Below are 16067 nucleotides of genomic sequence, written 5' to 3' on the forward strand. Positions count from 1 at the left end.
CATCCCTCACTTTTGCAACTCTTCGAGGCTGAGTAAGGGGCATTTTCTTCCAAGCTAAGGGCTGTTCACCACCTGCCCAGGGACAAGTCCGTTCATGGAGGACATAAAATATGCACCATATAAACATTTTGTCTTTCTCTGATACGCAAAGGTGGAGCATCCCCTCTAAATAAAGTTTTGAAATAGCAGAGGTGGGAAGACAGTACAGGTAATACAGGGTAGAAGGACAAACTAGTAATTACAAAGAGTGATTTATTGAAACAATTGACATTCCTTAACAAACTTAAGTCTTGAAAGAGATACATTTAGTAATTGATTAAGATGTTAGACGCAGGTGATTCATGCCTTGGGCAATCTGAGGTTGAGTATAAAAGCACTCAGCATCAGACCTTGTATGATCATTTCTCTTGTCTTATTTCTCTTGTGAAGTAGGTAAGTTTAGTTTTAGTCTGAATTCCTCTTTCTAACAAAGACTTTGTAGTTTTAAGTCAGGTGGATAGTGTGTCAATATCCTTTGATATCAATTTGAATGCTTCTTGATTAAAATTAATAAATTTGTGACTTCAGCTGTTGGCTTTAGCGAGTGCAGATCTAGAGGATGAGCTCAAAATTTTCATGAAAACTCATTGTCAGATGTTACTGTGTGTAATACAATATTCATAGGTGTCTTCTAGGAACTGAGGTATAAAACTTCTACGTATTCTCCTAGCCTGTTGATAGTCTTCTATCATAATGTTTGATTGTGAAACTTATAAGAATTTGTCTTCTATTTTTATAATATTCTCTTGCAGTTCAGATTAGCCATCCTTGAAAAATGGTGCACACTTTAAGCCCGTGCACTGACGGCAGTGCCTCCCCGTGCGGGGTGGCTGTGCCGCAGCCCATTGCTGACAGCTGCAACGAGCCCTGTGTTCGGCAGTGTCCCGACTCCAAGGTGGTGATTTACCCTCCACCGGTGGTTGTGACCTTCCCCGGACCCATCCTCAGCACCTTCCCGCAGCAGAGCGTCGTGACATCTGCAGGAGCCCCCGAAGTTGGAACCGGTTTTAGTGGTGCCCGTGCTCCTGGGGCCTCACGTGTTTATGGTGGTGCCAGATGGGGACTGGGATACCCAGTTGGAAGCTGTGGACCATGCTAAATCTAGTGAGACTTGCTACCGAGAGGGGAATGTCCAGGAGATAAGAAGGATGCAGCTATGGGGCTGAGCTCCAGGACGCAGCATTCAGAAGTGCTGTGTATTTGAGGCTGCTTCTAAATGCACCTGTAGATGTTCAGATCATCTGAAAAATCCATTTACACTCTTCTCATGTTACTTTTCCTGACTTCATTTTTCTAGTGCCTTTCTAAGTGTTTGGCTCTTAGCGCTATGGACTATATTGCTAATTCCTTGGGTGTTTGTAGGTATCATCGTGGCAATGTAAAGGGATCTGGTATGACATCCATTTTAGATCCCTTTGTAAGCTCTTTCTGTGGCTGACAATGTATAAAAAAGGCTGATGGAGCCAACCAGTCTACGCTGTCTCTGTGCTGTGCATGTCTTGCTATCACAGAGCTGCAATAGGGAAGCAACATCAGTTATTACATGAATCATCTTGCATTGAATCACAGGTTGTGGGTAATATGTAATCTGCACTATATTCTTCTGCCTCTGTACGATCTGCTGCTTTCTCATTAAACATGACCTTGCAACATGTAATTGGCCTCTACACATGTGTGGGTGTCTGTGTGTGTTCCCCATCACTCTGCCTAATTCAGGTGCCTTTCTCCTGCTTCAGGACAAGGCCGTTCCTTGAGAGATTTGGCAGTGGATTGCCTGTTCATCTCCTTTCCACAGCAACCTCTGTGGTAACTGTCCCGTGATGAAACCACTGCCCACATCTTTGCTTTCATTGTTCCTGGTCTGCTCAGCTTTGAGGAGCTCTTTCCTCAATATCAGCCCTCAATATCTTATCAGGGATAAGAGGGTCATCAGGGGCAGTCAACATGGCTTCACCAAGGGGAGGCATCATTATGAGGAAAGGCTGAGGGAGCTGGGGCTCAGGAGCTGGAGGAGACTGAGGGGGGACTCATTGCTGGGGATCAATATGGAAAGGGGCAGTGTCAGGAGGATGGAGCCAGGCTCTTCTGGGTGACACCCAGTGACAGGACAAGGGGCAATGGGTGCAAACTGGAACACAGGAGGTTCCACTGGAAGATGAGAAGCAGCTTGTTGGGGGTGAGGGTGGCAGAGCCTGGCCCAGGCTGCCCAGGGAGGTTGTGGAGTCTCCTTCTCTGCAGACATTCAAACCCCCTGGACCCCTTCCTGTGGAACCTCAGCTGGGTGTTCCTGCTCCGGGGGGATTGCACTGGATGAGCTTTCCAGGGCCCTTCAACCCCTGACATCCTGGGATCCTGTATCTTACTAAAAAGATACCCATATTTTAAGACTGTAGAAACTTTGTTAGTGACTTAGGCTCACATGGTGGGTTGACCTTGGTTGGATGCCAGGTGCCCATCAAGCTGCTCTGTCACTCCCCTCCTCAGCAGGACAGCTGGGGAGAAAGTAAGGTGGAAAAATCTCCTGGGTCCACTTTCACTTTCTCTTTTCTTCAAAGAGTTCTGTTGTCATAGTGCACTTCTAAAAAAATATATTGAAAAACGTTCTAGTGCAGCTCATGCAATAGTCAGGGGCCCAATTTCTGAATTGGGGAAAGGTTACTCTTAAGAAATGATTCTCACTCTTGCAGTGAATCTTGGTGCTGGAGGCATGTCCTGCAGCGTGCCTCATGTGGGTTGTTCACAAGCTGCATCTGAATTGGTAGTTTCCCACATGCATGCAGTAAATACATCCTGCTTCACGCTGGCATACAGAAGTTTAAATGAAATTATAGGAGTTAATTTTCTGTTACTTAAATTAGCCATCTGTCATTCATTATTATAATATCTCATAGGCAGGCACAAAGTTTCTCTAATCACCCAACTTTTCATAAGCCATAGGGCATAGATCCTTATAAAACAGGGAAAATGCTCTTCACACACCACTGGACAGGTGCATGGGAAACTTGAATCTTCCTGAGATGTTAGGATGGGAAACAAGCATCCATGTTATTGACTGATATTTAGGGGTTCAGAGAATGGTCTGGATCCCAATTCTGCAATGATCTAGGACTTATAGAATCACCCTGATGTTCTTGAATGAATAGGTAATAAAATGATTCAGAAATGATTTTTTGGTAATGAAAGGCTGACAGCCCTGTGATAGGTGCACCTGGGGCAAAGAATAGGTTTCCCTTGCTGTGTGGTGGTTGGTCTCCAGTGTTTGCATAAAGCTGACCTGCAGCAGAGCAGGAGATCCTGACTGTGCCCTGGATCCGTGGACCAGGAGGAGAGCAAGGGAGGCTGAGGTTGCTTTGCTGAGAGGCAGCAGTGATGTGCATCAGGGCACCCTTAGTGCTGTGCACAGAGCTGGCATCACAACTGGAACTGTGGCATCTTCAAAGCAAAAAGGGAAGTGACGTGGTGCCCAGGTGGCCCCAAGGCAGGTGACATGTCTGGGAAGGCTGGACTTGGCAGGCAATTCCAGCCTGTGGGCCGTGTTCCCCAGGCATCAGGCGGTGATTGCACTCCCTGTTGGAAGTGATAGTGCCTCAGGTAATGAAGTGAGTGGGATGTAGTTGAAGGGAAGAAACATCAATACTGCTGCATTGGCAAATGTGGACAGGGACCTGATGTTAAGGATCCTGTGCAGCCTGAGATTTTTCACCCACATCTTTGGCTTTCCATGTTTTATTCTGTGTCTCTTCCCGTGCATCTCTGTGCAAGCCCTTCAGTGCTGTGCAGGTGGGAAAAGCCTAGCAGACAGCAGGATTACAAAAGATGTCTTAATAGTTCAGCAAATTTCAAAGGGCTGTGCTGATTTACTGCTGACGTACTCTGCTGGGAGGCTGGGGTGGAGGTTGCTGCCCTCACCCTCTTTCTGGGTGTCCTGATCTGGCTCTGTCTTGCTCAAACTAGGCCACAAAGAGGTGAACTCTGAGCAATGGGGTAGCAAACTGGGCCCATCTCTTGGCTGTGGCTGCTCCTCCCCAGACAAGGAAATGGATCTGTGGAGCTCATCCTCTCAGTCCTGCTCAAGGTCAAATGACTTAAGTGAAAGCAATTACGTGGACGTGAAGAAAAGGACTTTGGACTGGAGGAAGAACATTTACAGCTCGAGAACTGTTCTACTAACTATCCATATTTTTCTGCCTTTGAAGGTGTTTCTCCAAATTGTTCCACTAGTTATTTTCTTGACCCTTTTCTCCACTTCACTCTGTCAGCTGGGGAATGCAGAAGTGGTTGTGCAGGTGGCCACCATGAGCTAGCAACGCATGGTATCTCTTGAAAATCAGCCCAGAGGTGTCCCCTCACAGCCACTCTGCAACAAGACTTTTGACTCCTAGTGATGTCTTTGAAGTATAACTTGGCTCCATGGGACCCATGCAGTTTTGTCTAGGTTATGCTTGTTGAATCACTTTGTTTCGTGCCAGACTGTAATCTTAAATATTATAAATCTAAATCAAGACTCAGTTTCCCAAGGTGACATGGTAGAGGCTGACAGGAAGTCCCTGAATAACCTGGCTGTTCAGTTTGCAAAAGAGATGATCTCTCCAGTTGATGGTCATGGCTTGGTTGCCTTTGTTCTTTTCTCTTAGGTGTCTTTAACTTGAGCGTCATTGTTCCCTTTCCTCAGCAGACCACCAGACTCGCACTCAGTCTCCTGATTTTGAAAGTGATTTTTCAAGCACAAATCCCACCTTGCTCTGGGAGTGTGCGTGTTTGTTAACGCGGACAGCTGGCGCCCTGGAGAAGTGTTTGTGTAAACCTAGGGTCACGGGTTAGTTAAAATGAGCTAGAACTCCTTCCTGCTCTGGGAAGTGAGTTAGGAATATGGAGCATTTCAGATGGAGTTGGGACAGTATTCACTAACATCTGGAGTTTAGACCTCTCTCTTACTGTATGGTTGGTTAAAGTGATGGTGCTGGTCCCTTTACAGGGGCATACAAGCACAGACAAAAGAAGACTGGGCGTCTGATAATATGAAGGAGAAAAAGCTTTAATGAAAACGAGAAACAGTGAGGAACAGAAAGAGTATGTCTGCAGTTTTACAGAAGGCTCTTCAGCAAGCAGAGCGTGTCCAATGCTGGATGGTGCTTTGTCCTTCTGGAAACAGTGGAGTTTGACAGTCCAGACGTGTTTCTTTCTCGCAGAGTTGCTGGTAAATCATATACATTGGCAGATGAGGCGCAGCATGGATTTATAACAAGAGACCGTGTACTAGATATTGTCTTTGGTGAAGTTTATAGCTAAGCATAGTGGACTTGTTCATGACGGTTGTAGAAATTCCTGTTGCTATGACAAGACAAAGTGTCTTTGAATTAACTTAAACATCAATTTACTCACACCTAAAAGTCTTTACTAGATAAACATGCTGTAAAGATACCTCAGTCTTTGTCTCAGTAATTCCAGTTGCCTTTTAGAGTAATAGTTGAAGAAAGAGGAGATATTAGAGAGGGTTATGTATGGGGTAATCTTACACACCCTGGCACCCACATGTCCCACTGAACACAGCCAGAGGCGTGGGTGCTCAGCGTTCCTCAGCATCATAAACCTAGCCATGAATCCGTGTCCTGCATTTCATTTCTTGGTTGCTATTTCTGCTGGTTCAGCATAGATAGCACTTTCAATAGTTGTATCTGTTGCCAAAACGAGAAAAGAAGGGGTAGCCATTCCCATATCCATAGAAGTCCCCATATCCATAGAAGCCACCAGAACCAATCAAGCCTCTGTTCCCATACAGGTTCCCAAAGCTTCTGTAGCTGTATGGGTACTGGTCCCGGTAGTAGCCATACTGGCTCCCAAATCGGTAGCCATTCAGGCCCCCAAATCCATAGAGGTCTTCGTAGCGGAATGGTGAATAGCACCCGTCATCGTAGAGGTCCCTGTAGAAAGTCATCGTTTGTCGATGCAGATAAACCTGAAACACACACCCAGAAGCCAGGTGAGATTTTGGGCTGCTGACAGCAGCAGGAAAGGCTCAAAGTTTGGATGGAGCTGAGGAGAAGCAACTTGCTCCCTCCTGCAGGTCTTTTTCATCCTCTTGACCATCTCACTTATTTATTTGATCTCCTGAATCCCAAGCAACATTTTAGGCATTTTTCTCCCTCGACTTTTCGTAATGGCTGACTATACATAGAAAATATGGATTTCGCCAACTGAGAACTGAAACTTACCACTCAAGAAGTTAGAGAAATTTGGATAAATGAAAGAAAAATATGCTAGTTCGGGTACTGACTGCTGATGCTTATTCAGATGAGACCAACAGCCTATCAAATGCATCCGCTTCTATCCCGTAGTGTTGTGTGCCACACAACATGGGATAAACTCAAAGAATGCAATGAAATGGAGGAATTTCCTTCCAGGATGTCTACTTACAGTAACGAACCTTTCATAAAGTTTTTATCTAGAGATTTGAATTCCCAACTCCTAGTGAAGATAATCTGGAACTGGAAATTACTTATGACTTAAAAATTGTGGCAGTAAACTTAGAATTTTCAGTGCCTTAAAGCTGACTATTAAACAAGAACGACAAGAGCAAAAAAGTTTAAATTAAGGATTTCCTTAATATTGCAGAGATTTTTGTTTGGAATTAACTCCAAAATGACACAAAATTGCATACAGAATATCTGTACAAATACAGAGACACACTTTATATATGTCATATATTGCACATGTACACACCAGTGCCTTTTTAAATACATATATTTACTTCCACACACATATTTATACAGACAAACATATATGGACATATACACGAACAAATATACTGATCTCAGAAAGAGTAGAGTTGGTATTGACTTACCTGGTTCACCGATGGGAATACCTCGAGAGAAGTGAATGAAATTTCGGAGTTGTAGGTCCATATATATACCTTCTTCAACTTCGGCGTTAGTTATACAATGTATCTTTTTGAGTACATTATTCCCTCAATTGATGTAATTGGAGTCAGTGATTTTCATATTTTCAAAGTGTGATGCTATGATGCACATGTAATACCTTTAGAATTTCTTTCATCTTAAAACAAGAAGAAATGGGCTCAGCACATTTGCAGTAAAATTGCATGGAATTTTGTAGTTGGGTAGGAATACTTCTGGGAGATGTTCAGACCATTACTGGTTGTGCAATCTGCTTGTAGGTACTCCATTGGCTTGGCTTTTGCACGTAAGGCACAACGTATAAGGAAGGAGAAGGCTTTTCTTTGGTGTGCCGAGATGTAGAAGCGCTTCTGTTCAGCGTCATATGACCTGTACGTACTGCCCAGTGACATTGGTGGTGTTTCTTTCTTGCAGTTTTGTTTGATTTTTTCTGTCTCAGATGATGCAACAGCAAATTTGAAGAAATTTTTCATCTGCCTTATGAATGCTCCCAAATATTTCTTCCTATTTTAGAAGATTTTTTAAATAATTTTTGTTTTTCATAAAACATAAAATGCATCACCTTGTTAGGACATAGAAAAGGAGACCTTGGTGTGTCAAGTGACCATATTATTAAATCTAGGGGTGTCTTTTGGTGACAAACTATTAATATTTAAATACTGCAACACTTTGCAAATTGAAAGCATTAATGAGTGTTTATGAAATGCTTTGGTATTCAAAATTCTGAGGAAGCCTCAACATCCTGCTTGCTCATTATTGCCCTTATTTTATATTCAAATTAATGCCAGAAATTAGGTGAAGGTCATACAAGGAGTTCTGCAGTAAACTGAAGCATTCTTCACTACTGCGTAGTATTTGATACAGGTGACTGATTCTTTGCAAAGAAAACATTAACACGGTTCCTTGCAAAATAGCATTTAGTTAATCTCACAAAGCCCTTATCATTTATTATTTTCCAGGCCAAGTTAATACTTGTATTCTCCACTTGGTTTTGCTGAACTTGCAGACAAGCCCTCTGGTGAACTGAACGGCAAACAATGACATAGTCCTGTTTCTGTGGAAAACATTCTTTCTGCTCATGCAGCAACATGACTTTCATTCACCATGAACATTTTGGAGGAATGCAGTTAAGATTTGTTCATAGCTCATGCTGGTCCTGTTTCCTGCAGTTTCTATGTAGTTTGATATAAAATATCTAAATATGTGTTTACATTTCTTTTGAACAGGAAGCCTGTGCCACGGTACATCAGGTTTTCTGGTGAACAACAGGTATTTTCAAATATGTGGCAAAATTTTTTCTTCTTACTGAAAATTTTTCTCCTTCCAATGGCTTTGGAAACTTACAAAGGCTTTTATATTTTATAAAAAATAAACTTTAGTTTTGACAGTGAAGACAATAAACTGGTATCAGGAATGTAGTTGGCCCAGAAAGTTTTAAGATGAAAGAAACCTGTAATATATGTGACATATGGGTGGCTGAGAACACACTAATAATCCCAAACAACGAAAATTATATTAATTGAAGATATGACGTGTACAGGCAAATTTGTTTTCCAACCAATAAGGCTACAAACCTTTTGAATATACAGGGCGTCTAAGATAAGCCAGGAGGGCAAACAAACAGTATAAAAAGGGCTCGGAGCTCCAGGCTCCTCATCAGCTCTCTTGCCTTCCTCCTCCAGTGAGCCTGGTAAGCCTCTTCTCCATCCAACCTCTTCGTAAGGATTTCTGCACTGCAGGAGCTGGCGGGTTTGAGTTTCAAAGCTGGGTCTGAGACTTTACTGGTCCTGTTGGTGCTTGGGGTATCTGCTCCATGATAAGGATCACTGGTCATCAGACAGGTCTGCAGAGCTGCCTCCAGCAGACTTAGAGAAGGGTTTCCTCACTTTCAGTGGGTTCTTCCGTAAACCTTCTATTTTATTTCGAGGGAGATCTTTGGGTCTATTTGGCAGGAGAGCAGATGTTCTCATGTGTGTTAATGCACTGTAGATTTTCTTGTGCGCTGTTAGCATTTCCAGATGCCTCAATCCAGAGCTGTTGTTAATTACTAAAATGGGACTTGGAGCAATGGATCCAGCAGCTGAAGTGTATTATCATGGCAAACGCCAAGTGCTTTAATCTTTCTTGAAGGATTTTGTAATGTAGAGCTCTATGCAAAGCTGATATCCTAAAAGAAATCTAGGACTGATAACTGCTAAAAATATCCTCTAAGAAAAATCCTGAAATGGCAGCAAGGAGGTTTTGATCTGTAACAGGTGTATTCCATAGTCAGTCTTTTCAACCATCGTGGTAAGCAAGAAAAGAAACAGTGTAAAAAGAGTGGGTCAACAAAAGAATTAATGATAGAAATGAGATGTAATCAGGAACAGAGGAATTTGGTAATAATTTTGCTTCTGTTCTTGTTTTCATGGGACCCATGAAGTGGTCTTTGGGCTCCAAGACTCTTAATGATACTGGAAGTATTCATTACTTTTGCTTTCCTCCCTGCTGCTGCATTTCAGGTTTGCCTCCACCACAGAAAGATGACTTTCATCCAAGGCCAGTACGAGGATGACTATTACTCCCCCTGCAACTATGGGAACTTGTACAGCTACCGGGGCTATGACTGTGGGAGTCCCTGTGGCTACCGCGGCTATGGGGGCCTCTATGGCTATCGGGGCCTCTTCGGCTTTGGGGATCGGTACAGCCATGGTGGTCTGCATGGTTACCGGGGCATTTATGGCTCTGGGGACTGCTACGGCTATGGGGGTCTGTATGGTGGCTACAGGGGCTTCTATGGCTCTGGGGACTATGGCTACCCAGGCTATTACCTTGGCCGGTACGGCCACCCCTTTGGTTCACGATATGGCCAAAGATTTGGCTATGGGAGCTGCTACTCTTGTTAAACCCAGTGGGAACTTCCCTGAAATGAAGATCAACTCAGACCTGGCAAGCACAGATTGATGACAAATCTTGGCAGCAGTGGTCCCTGGTGTGCAGAACCCTGGTGACAGAACCGCCTTCCACGGAGACTTGGAGAGCTCTGTGCTGCTGTTGAAGTGCTTGCGACAAATCATCTTCATTCTGCTTTGTGTCTACTTGCTCTCTTGCCACCCGAACTCTCCTCTTAATCGAAAGCTTACTTCTCCTTGGTACTGCAGTTCTTTGTAAATTGGCTTCTATGTTTGTTGCAATGATGTACAAAACATTAACCTTGAATGAATGGTACAGGCGGGGTGTAATGTGTCTCTGGGAATGTAGTCTTCTGCCTCTTACTCAAATTAAAACTTATGCTGCATCAATTCTGTATTTCTGGTTTTATTTTTCACTTGCATTTCTTAAATACTTTGAAATCAATAGCATCACACAGATAGGTTGACAAAGTTATTGACTCCGTGACCTCAAGTATTTGCTCGTAGAGACTTGCCCTCCTCAAACTGAGAAACATGGACTTATACAGCTGCAAGAAACTTCAGCTCTGTCTCTGGTTATGCTTATTTCTACAGCTCTGGGTTTTTGCTTGGTGTATTCTGAACACATGGTTCGTTCAAAATACTTCAGTGCTGCTGTTGTGCTAATGTGATGTGATTAGGGCATAATCCATCAGTGGCTGTGATCCGATATTGAAGAGGTCATAGCTAACTGCAAATGCGTGGACCTCCTTGTAATAAGGATTTCAATTTTTAAATAAGTTTATTTTATAAATGGCCATAGAATCATTAAACTGCCCAGGTTAGAAGGGACCTGGGAAGATCAGGGTTGAAAGATAAGGGGTTCCCTGATGGAGAAGTCAGAGGAATTTGCCCTTTGCAGAGTAAATCAGTTGGTAGGAGAAACGGATATCGAGTGACCAGCACCTCTGAGGGCTCTGCAGCAGGGCATTTTCGTCTGTCAGTTCAGGGCAATGTACTCAGCGCCCACGTTTTGGAAGGAGGTAGAATCAGGACTGATTTTCACTGACCTTTCCACCTCGCCCTCCACTGGATATCATGGGCAGAGGTTGTGGAACCTCTTGGTTATACAACAGAGAGGCTGTGGCTGCATGGGGAGGGAGGTGGCGACACTTTCTTGCTACTTCCCTGGCAAGGGGCAGCTGGCAGACAAGAGCTGCGAACTGGCTGAAGGGAAGAAGCCAGAGAGTCACGGTCAATGGAGCTGAGTCCAGTTGAGGCCTGTATCCAGTGCAGTGCCTCAGGGGGCAGTACTGGGGCCGGTATTATTCAATATATTCATCAATGATTTGCATGAGGGAATAGAGTGACTGTCAGCAAGTTTGCTGGTGACACCAAGCTGGAAGGAGTGGCTGACACTGGAAGCTGTGCTGCCATCAGAGACCTGGACAGGCTGGAGAGCTAGGTGGGGAAAAATTTCATGAAATATAACAAGGGCAAGTGTGGAGTCTTGAATCTGGGCAGGAACAACCCCAGGTTCCAGTATAAGTTGGGGAATGAGCTATTAGAGAGCAATGTAGGGGAAAGGGACCTGGGGGTGCTGGGGACAGCAGGGTGACCATGAGCCAGCACTGGGCCCTTGTGGCCAGGAAGCCAATGGGACCTGGGGTGGGTTAGAAGGGGGTGGTCAGTAGGTCAGAGAGGTTCTCCTGCCCCTCTGCTCTGCCCTGGGGAGACCACACCTGGAATATTGTGTCCAGTTGTGGCCCCTCAGTTCCAGAAGGACAGGGAACTGTTGGAGAGAGTCCAGCGCAGCCACCAAGATGCTGGAGGGAGTGGAGCATCTCCCGTGTGAGGAAAGGCTGAGGGAGCTGGGGCTCTGGAGCTGGAGAAGAGGAGACTGAGGGGGGACTTATTCATGGGGATCAATATGGGAAGGGGCAGTGTCAGGAGGATGGAGCCAGGCTCTGCTGGGTGACACCCAGTGGCAGGACAAAGGGCAATGGGTGCAAACTGGAACACAGGAGGTTCCGCTGGAAGATGAGAAGCAACTTGTTGGGGGTGAGGGTGGCAGAGCCTGGCCCAGGCTGCCCAGGGAGGCTGTGGAGTCTCCTTCTCTGCAGACATTCAAACCCCCTGGACCCCTTCCTGTGGAACCTCAGCTGGGTGTTCCTGCTCCATGGGGGGATTGCATTGGATGAGCTTTCCAGGTCCCTTCCAATCCCTGGCATTCTGTGATTCTGTGAGTTTTTGGGCAGCATCAAGACAGGGAAAACTTTCTTGATGCTTTTCCCAATGCTTTTGAGATAGGTTTTTATTTTTCTTATGTTCCACTGGCTGGTAATGAAATTTGTCCATTAAATTGAAATGTGATAAGAAATCATGATTGTGGAACAAGAACATCTGAATTTGGTTTCTAGGAATAAGACAATGTTCTGCTGACTTGAACATTTTAATATACTCTCTATAGAATGCCTGGGACTAACTATTTTACACATTAAAGCATCATTATAAAGACTGTTACAACCCTGTTGTGCTCCAAAATGTTAACCTTAAAGCTGGTAATAGTTTCAGTTAAGTAAAGGGAGAAATAGTGTCATTTCTGGAATTTCTGAGGGACAGAAGGGCAAAAAGGGTGTACTTAGTGGGACCAGCTGCTCTGGACATGGAGGGTTATGAAGTGCTCCATCAGCACAAGGGACAGAGGTCCCTCAGGGTGCTACTACTCTCAGTATATCAATGTAAATTAGGGACAGAAAAGAACACAACTGGAAGTCCAAAAGATATGTATATATATTTTTTAATGCAGGAAAATTTTGATGTACTAAGAAAAGCAGTTGGAACAGATACAGAAAGATTATAGTTTGGGGGATACTGGAAAGAACTACAGTAGATGAGTCATTGCACTGTGCTATACAGAACATTCCTTTTTATTGAAGCCGTGTTGTTCATCCTTTAAGTACTTGTAAATCCAGATCAAAGGAGAGACAGCCGTAATCCTCCATTACACAGCACTGTAGCACCTTACTGGAAGCAGTTATTGAAAATGCAGATGACACAAAAGTTAATTTTACAGAAGTCCTTTAAAACCACTGTAGCAACTGTAAGAAGCTTCAAATGAACTGCAGATCATTGCTCCTGTTGCTGAAGGATTTGAAAGGGGTTTAAATGCAGGAGAAAATCAAAAGAGAGCTCATAGTTCAGAAATACGAGACAGAAAGAACAAGAAATTTTAGAGAGTAGCCAAGCTCCCCATTCTCAGTAACTTCAGTCGCTGCCACAGGGGCTTTGCACTTGTGTAAGCATTGCCTACGAGATTAGCCACACGTCTTTGCTTGCTGGGTCGAGGTTGATTCATGGTGCAGGGATCTTGCCACTGAGTTCAGCAACAAGGGTAGCAGCACCTGTAGCCGTAACTGCAGCAGGAAGGGTAGTAGTAGCGGGTCGTGCGTGTGGCCCCGTAGCTGCAGCAGTCTCCACAGTTATACCTGCGCTGGTACCTGTACAGGATCTGGTAGTTGCAGGGGTTGCAGCAGCTGTAGGTGCGGGAGCGGCGCACGGTCCTGTAGCAGGGTGAGTAACACACGCTGTAGCAGGGGTACCCGTAGCAGCAAGACATCCTGGTGTGGTGGAGGGACACAGGCAAACCTGAAACAAAACAGCAGGTAAAAGATAGGCTTGGTTTGCAGGGAACAGCAGCAGTGGTGCCTTGGTGGCACGAGTGTGGTGGATTTGGCAAGAAAAGTTGAGCAAATCCCTCAGTCTTTGGATGTGATTTTGACTTTCGTCTTATCTGACCCCTTTCTGTGCTCCCTCCTTGTTAGATTTGACTGAGAGACAGTTTCTATTCTTTAGCTTCTCCTCTTGAAAGTGAACATTATATTCTGTATTTTTGGACTTCGGATACAGGAGATTGACCTTGCGGGTATCCATCAAAATGTGTTTGTGAGCACTTGGTGTCCGAGTTCCCGGTGCAGGCAGCTGAAATCAGTCCTGACAGCTCGACTGCAGCTCAGAACATGCACATATAGGTATCCTAGTTTTCAAAAGTTTTCAGAAGCATCCATACACAACATGGCAGGTTCATGAAAGTCAGCCTCCTTGTCTGGTTTTAATCTTGGCATGTAATCTGTTCCTTTTCCTGTGTAACATCGGTTCACATGCCTTGTTAATACCAGTTCTATCAAGGAACTGAAAATACTGTGCTGTGCACTAAAGAGCTAAGGTTTAAATCCTCTTTTGCTGCAGATCAGATCAGCTCTAGTGGCTGCAGAGACACCAAGGCAATTAATGTAACTTCTCCATATTCCTTATTGCAATATCTTTCCATCAAAAAGCCATTTCCACTTTGCGTAATATACAATTCTGTCCACGAATCAAAATTTCAGACAGTACTAGTTATCACCAAATAAAAAAGAAGATTTCTATTCCATTTAAAAAGCCAAAGAAGTCAAGCTTGGAAACTCTATGAGAATGGGATAGGAACTTACCAAGTTCACTGAGCAGAGTAAACCGAGAAGAGCGGTGTGAGGAGCGCGGGGTTTTGAGCACTTTTATATGGTTTTGTAGACCTGTGAAAGTCAGTACAATTCCTCGTGTGCTTCAATTGCCTGCTGGTCAAAAACAAATTTCGGAAGTACATCACCAGTCCAATTGCTGTAATTGTTTACCTCCACATTTAGGACAATTTTCAAATTCCTCTGGTACCACATTGTGATTAATATCCTGTGATATTCTTTCATCTTAAAACTTTCCAGGATAAATGAGGTTCTGGGAATTCACTCAAAGGAGAACTCTGAATGGAGCTGGAGGATACACGGAACAGTTCTAGCTACTTTGCCTCCTTAGCTGAGGAGTCCATAGACTGTTTCTTTACGTTATTCCCCTACAAGAGAGGTGATACTGCACATTGTGGTGTGACGTAAAACACCTGAGGAAGAAAGAGGTATTAGACCATGTGCTCAGGGTTTTCACCAACCGTTTTGATTCATTTCCGTCGCTATTAATGACAGGCGTTCCATTGATTCCTTTAGGTTCTTCTTCTGTCTATAATTTGGCATACGCACTATGAGGAGGACAGCTCAATGTATAGGATCAATTAAGTGAGCATCTGAGCAATGTGTCTAAGACTGTTTTTGTTGTGTGTTGTTTTTTTTTTCTACCCCCGCCCCATAACTTTACTGGCTGAAATACTTTGATAATCCTGCTTAAATCAATGTCTCATGATGTCATACACTCATATGATATATTTATATGATATATATCTGAGGTAAATATATACGTATATAATACTGAGGCAAGTACTGCTGCAGGATCTGGCAATGCAGAACAAATCTGGGTTTCCCGTTGTTCTACCAAAGAGACCAGAGTAGAGAAAAGGGGGAGAGCAGTCTTTGAGGAAGGCCGCGGAAACCAGGAGGATGGAGACTGTGCATTCCTGACCGGTCAGGAGCATTTGGTGGGCAGGGTATCTGGAAAATCTGCTGGCAGTGAGGTATCTTATAGTCCCTTGCTTTGCAATGAGCTTCAGCAGTATAAAAAGGCTGGCAAGGTGCTAAAAGTCGCTCACTGCAGAAGGGATGTCGCTAAGCTGTAAAAGAAGAAGTCACGTCTCTGATTTTTTGTGGTGGCGTTATCCTATGAGGTACGACTCTATCTCCACCGGTCTGCAGCACGGCAGGATAATGACAACTACAATGCCTTAGTTTTAATAAAGAGAAACATTGCTTAGCTCAGGGGTTCCCTTCCCCGTTCTCTCGTTTATTATACAGCACTGAGGCACCTTTCAGTAACGAACCATTAATATATTTAAATAATACAAACATTGCTGAAGTAAGTCTTTAATGACTGTTTTGGAAGAACATTGATACCCTAAATTCTGATGAGTCTCAGCACCTCTAGAATGGCTGTTATTATCCTAATTTAATATGCAAAAGAGTAATGTCTCACTGCAGTGAAGGTCATACAAGAAGGTATTCTCCCTCCCTGTCATGGGCCCTCCTGTTAATTACGGGGAAGAATGACTTCCCCTTGAAGTTTCACCTTATCTGGAATCTGCATTCTTCTCATCTTCCCATCTAAAAATGATTTTCCTGAGGGCTGGGGCTGGCAGATGCTCGCAGAACGTGCGCCCAAAAGCCAGGCTGGGCAGGGCAATGATGGGCAGAACTGAAGTCACAGTTCACACACAGCGTGCAAAGTAACCTCTGGTGGCAAAATGGCAATATTTAAACCAAGATCTGCA

The sequence above is a fragment of the Patagioenas fasciata genome, chromosome 30 (assembly GCF_037038585.1).
Source record: "Patagioenas fasciata isolate bPatFas1 chromosome 30, bPatFas1.hap1, whole genome shotgun sequence".
Classification (NCBI taxonomy): Eukaryota; Metazoa; Chordata; class Aves; order Columbiformes; family Columbidae; genus Patagioenas; species Patagioenas fasciata.